This window comes from Myxocyprinus asiaticus, chromosome 2, assembly GCF_019703515.2.
Source record: "Myxocyprinus asiaticus isolate MX2 ecotype Aquarium Trade chromosome 2, UBuf_Myxa_2, whole genome shotgun sequence".
In the NCBI taxonomy this organism is placed as follows: Eukaryota; Metazoa; Chordata; class Actinopteri; order Cypriniformes; family Catostomidae; genus Myxocyprinus; species Myxocyprinus asiaticus.
In genome coordinates this window covers 11,283,576-11,294,973 of record NC_059345.1, presented here as the reverse complement: position 1 = coordinate 11,294,973, position 11,398 = coordinate 11,283,576, and the positions used below count along the sequence as shown (strand labels likewise).

The following is an 11,398-nucleotide window of genomic DNA, read 5'->3' as shown; positions in this document are numbered from 1 at the left end:
CCGCCAGGGCCTGGCAACATCTGCATGAGGAGTCCCCCCCCACACACACTCTCTCTCTCTCTCTCTCTCTCTCTCTCTCTCTCTCTCTGTGTGAATTCATTGTTTCTCTTCACGGCACGGTTAACCCTGTGTTGCATGGCCAAGCTCCCAGCCCGGCCCCTTTTCAGAGGCCATGTCTCCACACCACGTCTGTCCATCTGGACACTAGACATAACACACTGTTTACTTTCTCTTAGCAGTGTGTGTGTGTGTGTGTGTGTGTGTGTGTGTGTGGCTTTGGGTTGGGGGTGGGCGGGTTTGGTGAGCCCTTCTGTCATGCCTGGTGTTTCTAGTCATCTGGCTGCTAGCAATTTGAGGCACACTTGTAGGATTTAGCCCTCACGTTTTACCCAGAGATCCACTTCACATCATATTCTAGATGGATAGGAGTAAAGCTGTGTTGTCTGCCAATAAAATCTAGTTATTCGATTTACACCCGCCCATCTCTGACAGGTATCAGAGGAGAGAGAAATGATTGTTTGGATTGTCTCTGTTTTCAAAATGATAAATTAATGGTAAAGCGCAACTGACAAAGTGAATCTGCATCAAATTCAAGTGGCCCTGATTGAATTACTTTCTCAGAGACCTAAACTCTGGCCACATTCCTGCATTAACTCGCAAGCCACAGTGTTGGCATGTACAAACACATACACACACAGACGTTTTATCTGTGCATTGTTGAAGCACAATATATTGGTGAGTCGTGACCATGTGCTAATAGTAGACTTTTTAATCGTATTGGTCTGTTTAGGCAGATATTGTAATCGGATAATATGAATGGATAAAATATATATATATATATATATATATATATATATATATATATATATATATATATATATATATATATATATATATATATATTACACACACACATTTTCCTTCAAATTCAGATAGTGTTTGACCATTATGGTTTTTATTAATTGCCTAGGCTGATATCTAGATAGAAGGGTGGCTGATGACTGGTGTAATGCATGATGTATGTATCTGTTCGTCTGTCGCTCTATCTGTCTATCGCTTGCTCTGGCTGTTCTATCTGTCTGTTGCTTTGTCTGCAGTTCTGTCATCTGTATGTCACTCTATCTATCGGTCTGTCGCTCTATCAGCCGTTCTGTACATCTGTCTGTCACTCTATCAATCTGTTTGTTGCTCTGCCAATCTATCCATCTATTTGTCACTATCTATCTGTTATCCTGATCATCTGTCTGCTGCTCTATCTGTCTGTCACTCTAATCAAATCAAAATCAAATCCCTTTATTGTCACTCAACCATATACACAAGTGCAACAGTGGGTGAAAGTATTGGGTGCAGTTCCGAGCAATATAGCAGTCATGACAGTGACTGCATCACTGTATCTGCAGTTTTGTCCACCTGTCTGTCGCTCTATCTGTCTGGCTCTTGCTCTATCTTTCTGCCATTCTGTCCATCTTTCTGTCATGCTATCCATCTATTTGTCACTTTATCTGTCTGTCACTTTAACTGTCTGTCACTCTATCAATCTGTCTACCGATCTATATAGAGGCTATATGTTTACTTCTGTATCTGTGTGTCCATTTATTTATTTTTCTTGCAAGAGAAACAAAGAAATTCAAAAATGGCTGGTGTTGTGATTTGGGATGTTAGAGCAGGATACTTTCTTGTGTGCAAGCACATGGTCGCACATGGCCACACACCCCTTCCATTCAGCGAATGGGCAACAGCAGGGGATTGGGTTTGCGTGTTGGCCTGTGTATGGATCCCCCTTGCAGTCACACACTCTCTTCCACACAGTATTTATGTTGGAACAGCGGTGCTGGCCATTGTTATCAAAGGCGCGATTAATCATTACATTTGTGCAAAGCAGGGGCCCTGTTGCCATAGGGACCCAAATGATCTGCACTTCTTTGCATATCAACAGAAAAGTTTACAATCGTGGCAAAGCAAGGGCGAGGCCTCAACTGAAACCTGCAAGCCTGCTTCTGTCTCCCTCTCCCTCTCTCTCTCTTTCTCATTCTATCATTCACTCTTAGTTGACAAATAGCTCTTCAAACAAAGACCTGTGCAGCTAATCAAGATGGCCCCTAATGAGTGAGTCATGGTCGGGAGCTGTGAGAATACAAGGAAAAAAGTGTGCAAAGAAGTTTCTGCATTTCGCAAATCCCATTCACTTTGATTTCTTTTTGTTAAATATAAAAATGTGACCTCTAGTAAACTTCAAAGCATAACCTTTTCCTTTTTTCTCAGAATATCCACTGATCAGACAGTATTATGACATCACTCAACGCTTAGCCACTTGAGTAATCTGTCGGACACAAGAGGAAGTGAAAGAGGGAGACTTGGCATGGCTGTAGGAGAAGTTTGAGGGCTGTGAATGTTTGTCTGTGGGTGTTTGCTTCCAGGAGTTGCTGTCTGTAGAGAGCTCTAAAATGTTCTTTTACAATGCGTTCATGCCTCAAGCCCTAACCTGCTCAAGCTAAAGAGCTTCCACTGACCCCCAAAACACACAGAAGGACATGACTGCATGATTTTGTTACACTGTTCATGCTGAGTGCTTCATTTTCAGTCAAAACATAACGCGACCACATTCAAACCATTCATCTTCTTTCATTATCTGCGGGGGCACTGTGCTGGACTCATTGGATGCATATTCGTCCTGTTTGTTTAGTCATTTCAACAAGCTTTTCTAGCTGGTTTTGCTGGAATGGTCTCTCGGCTGCCAAATGAGATTTGTATATGTAAATATCATTTGGACAGGCAGTGAGAAACAGAGTTGGCTAATTAAAGCAGCTCTGAGAAACATGAGGGTTAGTGTGGAAAATGGGCCCACTATGGCCCTATTTTAGAAACTGCAGAGACTTTCTCAATCGAGACAAATTTGGAGATCTCTTATTTTTTTTATTCATTTATTTGGAAGATTTCTTTATCCAAAGCGACTTGCTTCAATTTGGGAATAAAACCCGTGCTCTTCGATTTGAGTCACAGAAACTACTTTATGTGGGATTGTTGAGTATAAGATTGAAAACCTTTGTTAGACACTATTTTCGAAGCAAACCCTCAGATAAATATTTAATTGTTCACTTAAAGACAGTCATGGTTCAGATACTCTGGGGAAAAAACTGGTTTCCATTCTTTGCATTACATGCCACTCATGTGACAGTTTTGATTACATGCTACTGTTTTTTAACAGTTGGTTAACAGCATTTTATGGCAGTAGGAGTCAAAATGGTGGTTTCATGTTTAGGTCACCTTTGTGTAGCAGGTAAAGGAGCAATAATACCTTGCAGAATACACACACACACACACACACACACACACACACACACACACACGCACTCCAGCCTGAGTTTTTTTTTTTTTTTTTTTTTTTTGCACGCATGCAGTACGAGAGGAAGTTTTTCTTCTGTAATTACATGCAGCCGTGACACATGTTTATGCTAGACTCTGCCAGAGCGAGGCTCACTCCATGACAAAATGGCACTTAAAATTCTTCCCCAAATCATTTATCAGTACCTTATTCTACTCTCTCCCTCCATTTCTGGTCACTCACTGTCAGAAACATTTGGTGGAAGAGTGCACAATGTGTATGTGTGTGACTATAGGCTGTCTTTAGCTAGCTGTCATGTGTGTATGGAGACTTAAACACCAGCAAGTGTGTAATGGGATGGAGAGGATGAATGTTGTATGTGGCGTCTGTTTAATACAGCCTAGCTTGTGTGTCCCTCCATTTATTTAATTTGCTCTTAAAATAGACGAAGGAAGTGAAGAATAAACAGAGAGAGTGGACATAGATTCATTGAGAGAAGTCTTTGGGTATGTTTGCAATGGAATACTAGAGTACTACTCTTACTCTACTACTTTGAAATTCTGTAATACACACAATGCATATGGTGCACAATATGCAAATTTGATACATGCGTGGAGTACCTCTGACCTAATACATTTGTCAAAATGTGCAGTAAACAAATAGAGTACGCTGTGTGGAATACTATCTGTATCCTACAATGCAATGAACTCGACTTGACCTTTCATTTCCAGTGTGACAAATAACTAAAAATTGGATTAAAAAGTTATTTTTCAGAAATGACAACTTAAGCCACTTGCTGAACATGTAATTTCATGGGTTTGTGTCACAAGTAACATACTACTGTTGAAACATATATCATTGCATACATTGTCACAAAATATTTTTTTAAATCTAGTATGCAGTATACAGTACGTACTGCATACATTATAAAGTAAGCAATACACTAGTACCTAGCCATTGTTGCTTACAGTTATTTAGTATAACATTCCATTGACTTAATGGTGTTGTTTAAAATGTGGATCTGGGCTGATTGTGGGTGCAGGAAGTGTTGTAGTCACCATTTGCTGTTATATGCAGAGAAGAAGCTCTTGTGGAAGTGTGGTGGGCTGGCAGAGCATAGCACAGTGATATTGAGGTCAGCTGTCCAGAGTGATCTCATGTTAAGGAATCGGCGAGTCAGCAGGGTCAGAGCAGAAATGCTATGACGACACTTTCTCCACACCGATAAGGACTTGCCCTCTTTCCGCTCTTCTCCTGGGAAACAGAGGGAGAGAGGGAGTCACTGCAGCACCCAACCCACTACATGAACAGACACACTGGAGAAAGATCACAGATCACAAATCGTTTGCTAACACATAGTCCAGGGCTCAACAATAAGGATGGCCCTATGTTACAGGTCCAGTGTGAGAGAGTTTCGGGAAACTGTCATTATATGCATGTGTTTTTTATTTGATTGTTTTTTTTGTTTTTTTAGCAAATGTGTATGTATGAATTAATAGCTGTCAAAGTTGCATTATAGCGGTGTAATTTCCATCCATTGTAGGTAAATATAAACTTTTACATTTTTAAAACCTTTTTTAATAATTTATACCTATTATTTTATTTAAAAATTATTAGGTATAAAAACCTTTGTTATTATAAATATTTTAATGAAAACTTACATTTAAATTCAAAATATAATTATACTTAAACATGTTCCTAAAAATAAAATAAAATGATAAATAATAAAATGTAAAATGTTATTCTTATTTTTTTAGTTTGTATTTTTGTAATTTTTTTTTTGGTAAGGCCAGAATAAATGTTGGCAGGGCAAATAAAAACCGACAGTGCCAGCAGAAAAATCTTTATTGTTGAACCGTGTAGTCATGTTTTGAAAGAAGTTACTATTTGCTTTTTGTATTTCATAGTCTTTTCTTCACACTTCTTGAGTCAATCTCTCCCTTCCTAGCCTCTTCCACCACACACAGTCCGTAAAGTTCTAAACAAATATCAAAATAGTTTAAAATAGCCTTTGGGATGTTTCCTGGATGTCATGGTAGTGCTAGCTGGATTCTTGAACAATCCCTGCCTCTGTTTCCCATGCTGCTCGGCCTCTGGGCCTGGCACAGGAACTGAGTTCAGGAATTCGGCGTACGGGCAACGGCAACGCAAGCAGATTCCTCAAGAGTTCCGTTTGGAAAGCGCAGGACTGTAAACAGATAATGGCTCTCATGCAGAAAGGAACCGGAAGTGGGAGGGGCCAGGTCAGAACTGGAGTGTTAGTGTGTTTTTCTCAGCACAGTGAAACATGTGACTTGCATTGTATAATCTTAATGTCTAAATTTGGCCATTTGAATGCTTGGATTTTTGTAACAAAAGCAGTGAACCGATAGAAAACTGTGTAAATCATTGCAAATGTGGCAAACCACACACCCTACCCCCAGCCTGTGTTGTTAAAAGATGTAGTCCAAGTTCTTTGTGATTTCGAGGGTGTGTTGATGTAAGATGATCAGCTGTGTTGGGGGCAACCATGCTGTGCCTGCAGCTTAAACTTTCCCATCGTGTCACTTTTCAACTAAAAAATTCCCCCTGCATGGACAGCCCCACACACACACACACACTGACACACACACATGTCTATAATTTATGGCTACTAGGTCTTTGATCAATTGATAGAAGCGAATCCTTTTGGTAAATAGAGTTTCAGACATATTGCCAATAGACTTGGTCTATTGATTGGAGTGTAAATTAAAAACTTAATCAGGTCTCTGAGATAAGATTTATCTCTGCCCCTAGCAAATTACAAGGTGGGCTCGGAAGTCAAGCGAGGCGGCCAGCAGTGCCCTAGGAGAGCATGCCAGTCCTAGGAACAAGAACACACTCCCCTCTCTTTGGTTGAAAATCTGTGTATGCTCTTTCCCAGACCGTTGAGTGTGCTTAGGGTATTTGACATAGTGGATTACATTGTCAAAGTCTTGAGAAATCTGAATTGGCTCAAAAAAGATTGCTTGTGTTTCTTTAATGGATTGAGCAGTTTTGTAATCCTCTTCCACTCATTTTCACACACTCACCTCAGCTTCTGATGAAATATATAAATCGTTAAACTTTCGCCTCGTTTCCTTAATACCCACAATCCCCCAATTGGTAATTTTCACAATAGCATTTTCACGTCCATTTATGCAGCCTATCATTGTATAAATGTTCAACATGGTCCATATTTTATTTGTATTAAGATAATTCCTTTGAATTGCATATTGATTAAATAATGGATTTCTACTGTAATTGCTTAACAGAGATTTCCCGTGTCCCAACCTGTCTCCATTATTAATACTGGGGAATGGGAATGCATTGGAATAAAAATGTTGCCTGTGATGCTCTCGAACCTCACAGTAAAAAATGATATGGCAATAGAATAAGCACAGAGTTTGTATGTTATTGGGCATTTACCTGTTTGTTTTTTTTAAGCTTCAGTGGCATTGGGCTCTTCGGATACCTCCTTTTTTCTCTGTAATTAAAACCAACAGTTAGTCTGTGATTAGAGGATGTACTAGACTCCTCTGTGGGATTGTACTGCTCTCATTATGTCTTTATTCTGCTGCTTATATTTAGAGCAGATACAACAAGAGAAAGACAAAAAAGGAAGAGCTTTAATTGCTAGATCACCAGATTTAATCTATAGGTAAGGTTCAGGAAGCCCAGGAGAGCAGATCTTTCAGGAGATGGTAATAACTTTAGATCCACACATGCCTTTTACCACTCAACACAAACCACCTTGTCCTCACTGAAAGGCTATGTTACTGTCCCAAGTGAAGGGGGCATTGAAGGTGTAAGTAATAGCCTCTCTGGCCACATAAGCCAAGGAAAGACTGGTTCAGTTATGAAAAGTGTAGGGGGACCTTAGCCTGATAAAACCACTCTTTTGCTTTGTAATACCCAACAGCTAAAATCAATAGGTAGGATAATACTGCTGCTATCCGTCTAGTCGCTTTTATCTTCCTCCACACTCAGCCTACATAGAAGTGTGTGTGTGTGTTAGAAGACGGCTCTATAACTGGAAGAGACTGATCGGCTTAATCTTCTATATTTTTGAATTTCTGATGTATTGGTAGTTATTTTGTTCCTCTAGAGGTCATGTGTAACTGCGTATTTTTCCGTCTCGCACTTCACTTTTTCCTCTGAGTTTTCTGGAGGAGCGCCAGTGTGCGTGGCTGTGCTGCAGAGTTACACACATGGATCAGTTTGGCTCTGGTGAACTGGGTGTTGCTCCCTGGGAATAAGAAGCCAAGGTGTGTGTGGTGTCTGTTTCCTCTCCAGTCAGGTGTATGGCTACATCTAAATGAGGGAAGTTCCTGTCAGCACCTTATTTCTGAAAGTGTGTGCCAGAGTAAATTTGTTTTTTTTTTTTTGTTTTTTTTTTTCTTGTCCACTGATCTTGCGTCGGGAAAAACATTCTGCTCAGGCCTGCTGCTCTTCGTCATGGTCATCATGCCGATTTAAAAAAAAATTCTGACGGGACTACGGCTGTCTCTTAGGCCACATCCACACTTTTGCATTTTCGTTTAAAAACACATTGATTTAGCTGTTTACGCCTCCCATCCATACAGGAAGAAATTTTTCCTCTACCAAAAACGCAGCGCTTCAAAGACACTCTCCATTACATGATACTCTGGAAAACAATGATGTTAGGAAACCGTAAATGGAGAAGTGTGGATGTGGCCTTGTTTTTATATGTTTTAAAATGAATGCTAGTCGGAGATGTGGTCTAGTGGTTAGCTCACATACTCATGTTGAGCTGCCCATTTTGTTGTCTTACTATACTTATCAATGGAATTAGTAAGACAAAAATAAAAAAAAAATTTTTTTTTTTTTTAACTAATTTGTTTTTATACGTTTTCTGAAGAAAATGTTAGTTATGCTATGAAGCTAGGGTGTTGCTAGGGTGTTCTGGGTGGTTGCTAAGCTATTGTTTACTGCCCCATATCAAAAGAGCCCAAGTCTCTATAGTATTCTCCTTCGTGGTCACTCCTTCAGTGTCAGTCTATGGGATGTTTCCACCCTTTTTATTGTTCACCGTCAAGTCTGATTGATTAGGAAAGTAATAGCCCACTTCACCTCAAGTCACACAATTTGAGGTATCATTCATATCAGTAGCAGGACAGAGATGCTAAAGTTTTATACTTTGGTTTAGGAATTTAAACAAACCCCTAACCCTAGGAATGAGCAAAAGTAAGTAACACTAAAAATGAAAGCTAAATATTTCAGTTGTAAGGACACTAGCAAAACTGCCGAGTTTTACAATTTCCTTTCTTGGCTGTCACTGTGCAGCTGTAAAATATTGCCCCAGGTGCTGAGAGGTTAACCTGTGACATCCTAACCCAAATCGCAGTGTATTAAAAAGCAGTGGGGCCCCAGATCTCCGTATGTCATAGAGAGTCTGCGATAAGACCTGCCTGCCTGCACATGGATCAATGAAGGTTACTGACATTATATCACAAAGTGATAGTCAGTGTTTTACCCCTGGCTGTTTATCAGCTTACCATCTCATAGAGCGAGAGGAGATGGTGCTATAAGGGCAGCCCTTCTTCTGTACCTTTATCCAAGCCCCACTGCCCCATCCCACCACGTTCCCTCCCATATCACCAGTCTAGACTGCTCAGGTGGAGGTTAGAGCCTTCCACATTGATGCTGCAGTATGCTCCGATGTGATAATCTTGTTTCACTGTCTCAGTTTTCCCCTTCCTCCATGTCAATACTGTGCTGTGTTTTCGCTCGACGAGCTGTTTCTAAGGGCCATAATTGTCTATTGAATTGTTTCATTTTTTTTTAATCAAGTATTTTGATCATGGCCATGTATCGAGCGTAGATTTGTGTACTATAATTTCCCATCCTGTAATCTTGTGCCTCTTGAAGCCGAGCAAAATGATTTTGGTGTAGAGAGAGAGAGAGACAACCATCTGTGTCCAAGGAAACATTAATGACCTTTACGTCTTTACTGCCCTCTTTTTCGACTCATGTCTCTCTCTTTGTCTCACTTCCTGTTATTATGGTCATACTCTTGCTTTGTCAACATTTCAGCTAACCTCAGTGTATCAGACCCCCGTTCTCAGTGACCATGCCTCTGTATTTGCGTGTTGGAGGGAGCGAGTGTGTTTTTGTGTGTGCGTGTGGGCGCTTATACTCTCAGGTAGCGTATAAGTTCAATTTATCAGCTGCCCGGGGCACATTGTAGAGGATTTCCCCCAATGGGTTAGTGTGTAACTGCTCTGTCAATACCTGCTTGTCAAGGCAGTGGAGAGCAGAGGGAAAAAGACCCCTCACTCTGTGAACCGAAGCCACTTATTGAGCAGCCAATAGCTATTTACCTCCTGACAGGAAGGGGGAGAGAAGGCCCCAGCTGAGGTTGGACTCTCTTTTTTTGCTGTCATTTGCTTCCTTGTCTTGTTTAGCATTGTTTTACCTGAACTTGGGGAGGATACAGTAATGGATAACCTGGCTGCTATGTTTTTTTTTTTAATTTTAATTTTAATTTTTATTATTGCTGATCAATAGCTCTGGAAGAACAGATTAACGGCATGCTAGAGGCAATTGACCCATCCAATTTACTGAGAGTTCCCTGCTACTGTAACACTTCCTCTGGGTTGTCAGCAGGTGCAGAAAATGAATCTGGAGGGAAATCAGTGAAATGGATTTAAACGTGTTAAAATGTGTTAAATAGACCTGAGAGTAATACACCCTTATTGGAGGCTGAAAGCATTATCAAATTAGCCAAAATATTTGATAAGATGTGGGGATGTGTAGGACTTTGTGAACGATATGCTCAGATTTTCCAAGAAGTCAAAGTCTACGTACTGAAGATGTCAATCATGCATTTCTCATAAAATTCATCAGAGCGCAAATAATCTGAGCTGTACTATCCACATTGATTTTACACCCTTACTGTGTCTAATTTGTGTCTGTTTTAATTTCTTCTAAGGAATTTTGGGAGAAATAATGTCACAAAGATATTTGGAGAACTCCATAAAGTCTCCTGAGCTATGAAAGAGCAACCTCTTAAACAATACAATGTGTGTGTTTGGTGGCGTACTAGGTGCTCGTGGTGCAGTGGGTTGTCTCTTGTGCACCAAATGTGGAATCTGTGTGTTGACAGAGCATCTGGATCAGATGAGCTCCCAGCAGCACCGAGCTCCTCCATACACGCTGGGCGACTCGCAGTGTGGAGGTGACCCAGCCCAGGCTGACTTTCATCTAGCAGTCACACCCTGCCTGTAACCCTGTCTCGACCCCCCTCAACCCCCTCCAACCCGGGCCGCGAACACCTCCAACATGAATGCGTGTTTTGATGGATATTTCATTTAAGCTGATCTACTTTGATTCAACAAACAAAAGAAGCTTTCTCTGTGATGTGCATTCTATTCCTCCTATTTTTTCCCATTCGCTTTTGTTTTCTTTAAACTTCTCACTCCAATGAAACTTTTCGCCGCCTCTTTCTCTCGCTCTCTTTGTGGGTTTGAGCGGACATGGTGTTCCACGTTGGGCTTTTGGTGGCCTGTTGGGACATGTTTGGTATATTTGAGTCAGAGAGCGAATGTTTAACTCATGGAAGTCCACAAAGGAAACACACACACACTTAAATACACATGCATGCATACACAGCTGCCCATATCAGCATAGCATCTGGCTTTGAGAAGATCTTTACATTAAAACAGATGCACAAATTCTCAAATATGCAAGTGAATGCACGCACACCCAGAGGAACATTTTATTGCTCAGAGTTTGCTCTTTCATAGCTCAGGAGAATTAATGGAGCTCTCAAATTATGTTGCAGTGAAGTATCAGCTTTATCTTAGATGTTTCTCAAAATTCCATTGGACAAATAAAAGCATCAGTTGTTGACATACAGCAAGAGTATAGAGCTATAAAACTGACGTGGACAGCATGGCTCGGATCATTTGATATTGGGAAAATTTGATGAGAAATATTTTAGTTCATATTGAAATCTCAGACTTTTGATTGCAGACTTGGGTATCTTGAAGAAGCTGAGCTCAGTTTTAGACATATTTGAAATCTTTTTTTGATTCCCTAGAGGAGACAGGTAAG

The 11,398-nt window shown here is 40.5% G+C and overlaps 1 protein-coding gene across 2 annotated transcripts in view; it reads left to right on the top strand.

The window, feature by feature from the left end:
- Positions 1 to 11,398, top strand: part of LOC127415626 (zinc finger homeobox protein 3-like) — a 204,358-nt gene that overhangs the window by 22,594 nt on the left and 170,366 nt on the right. The window lies entirely within an intron of this gene.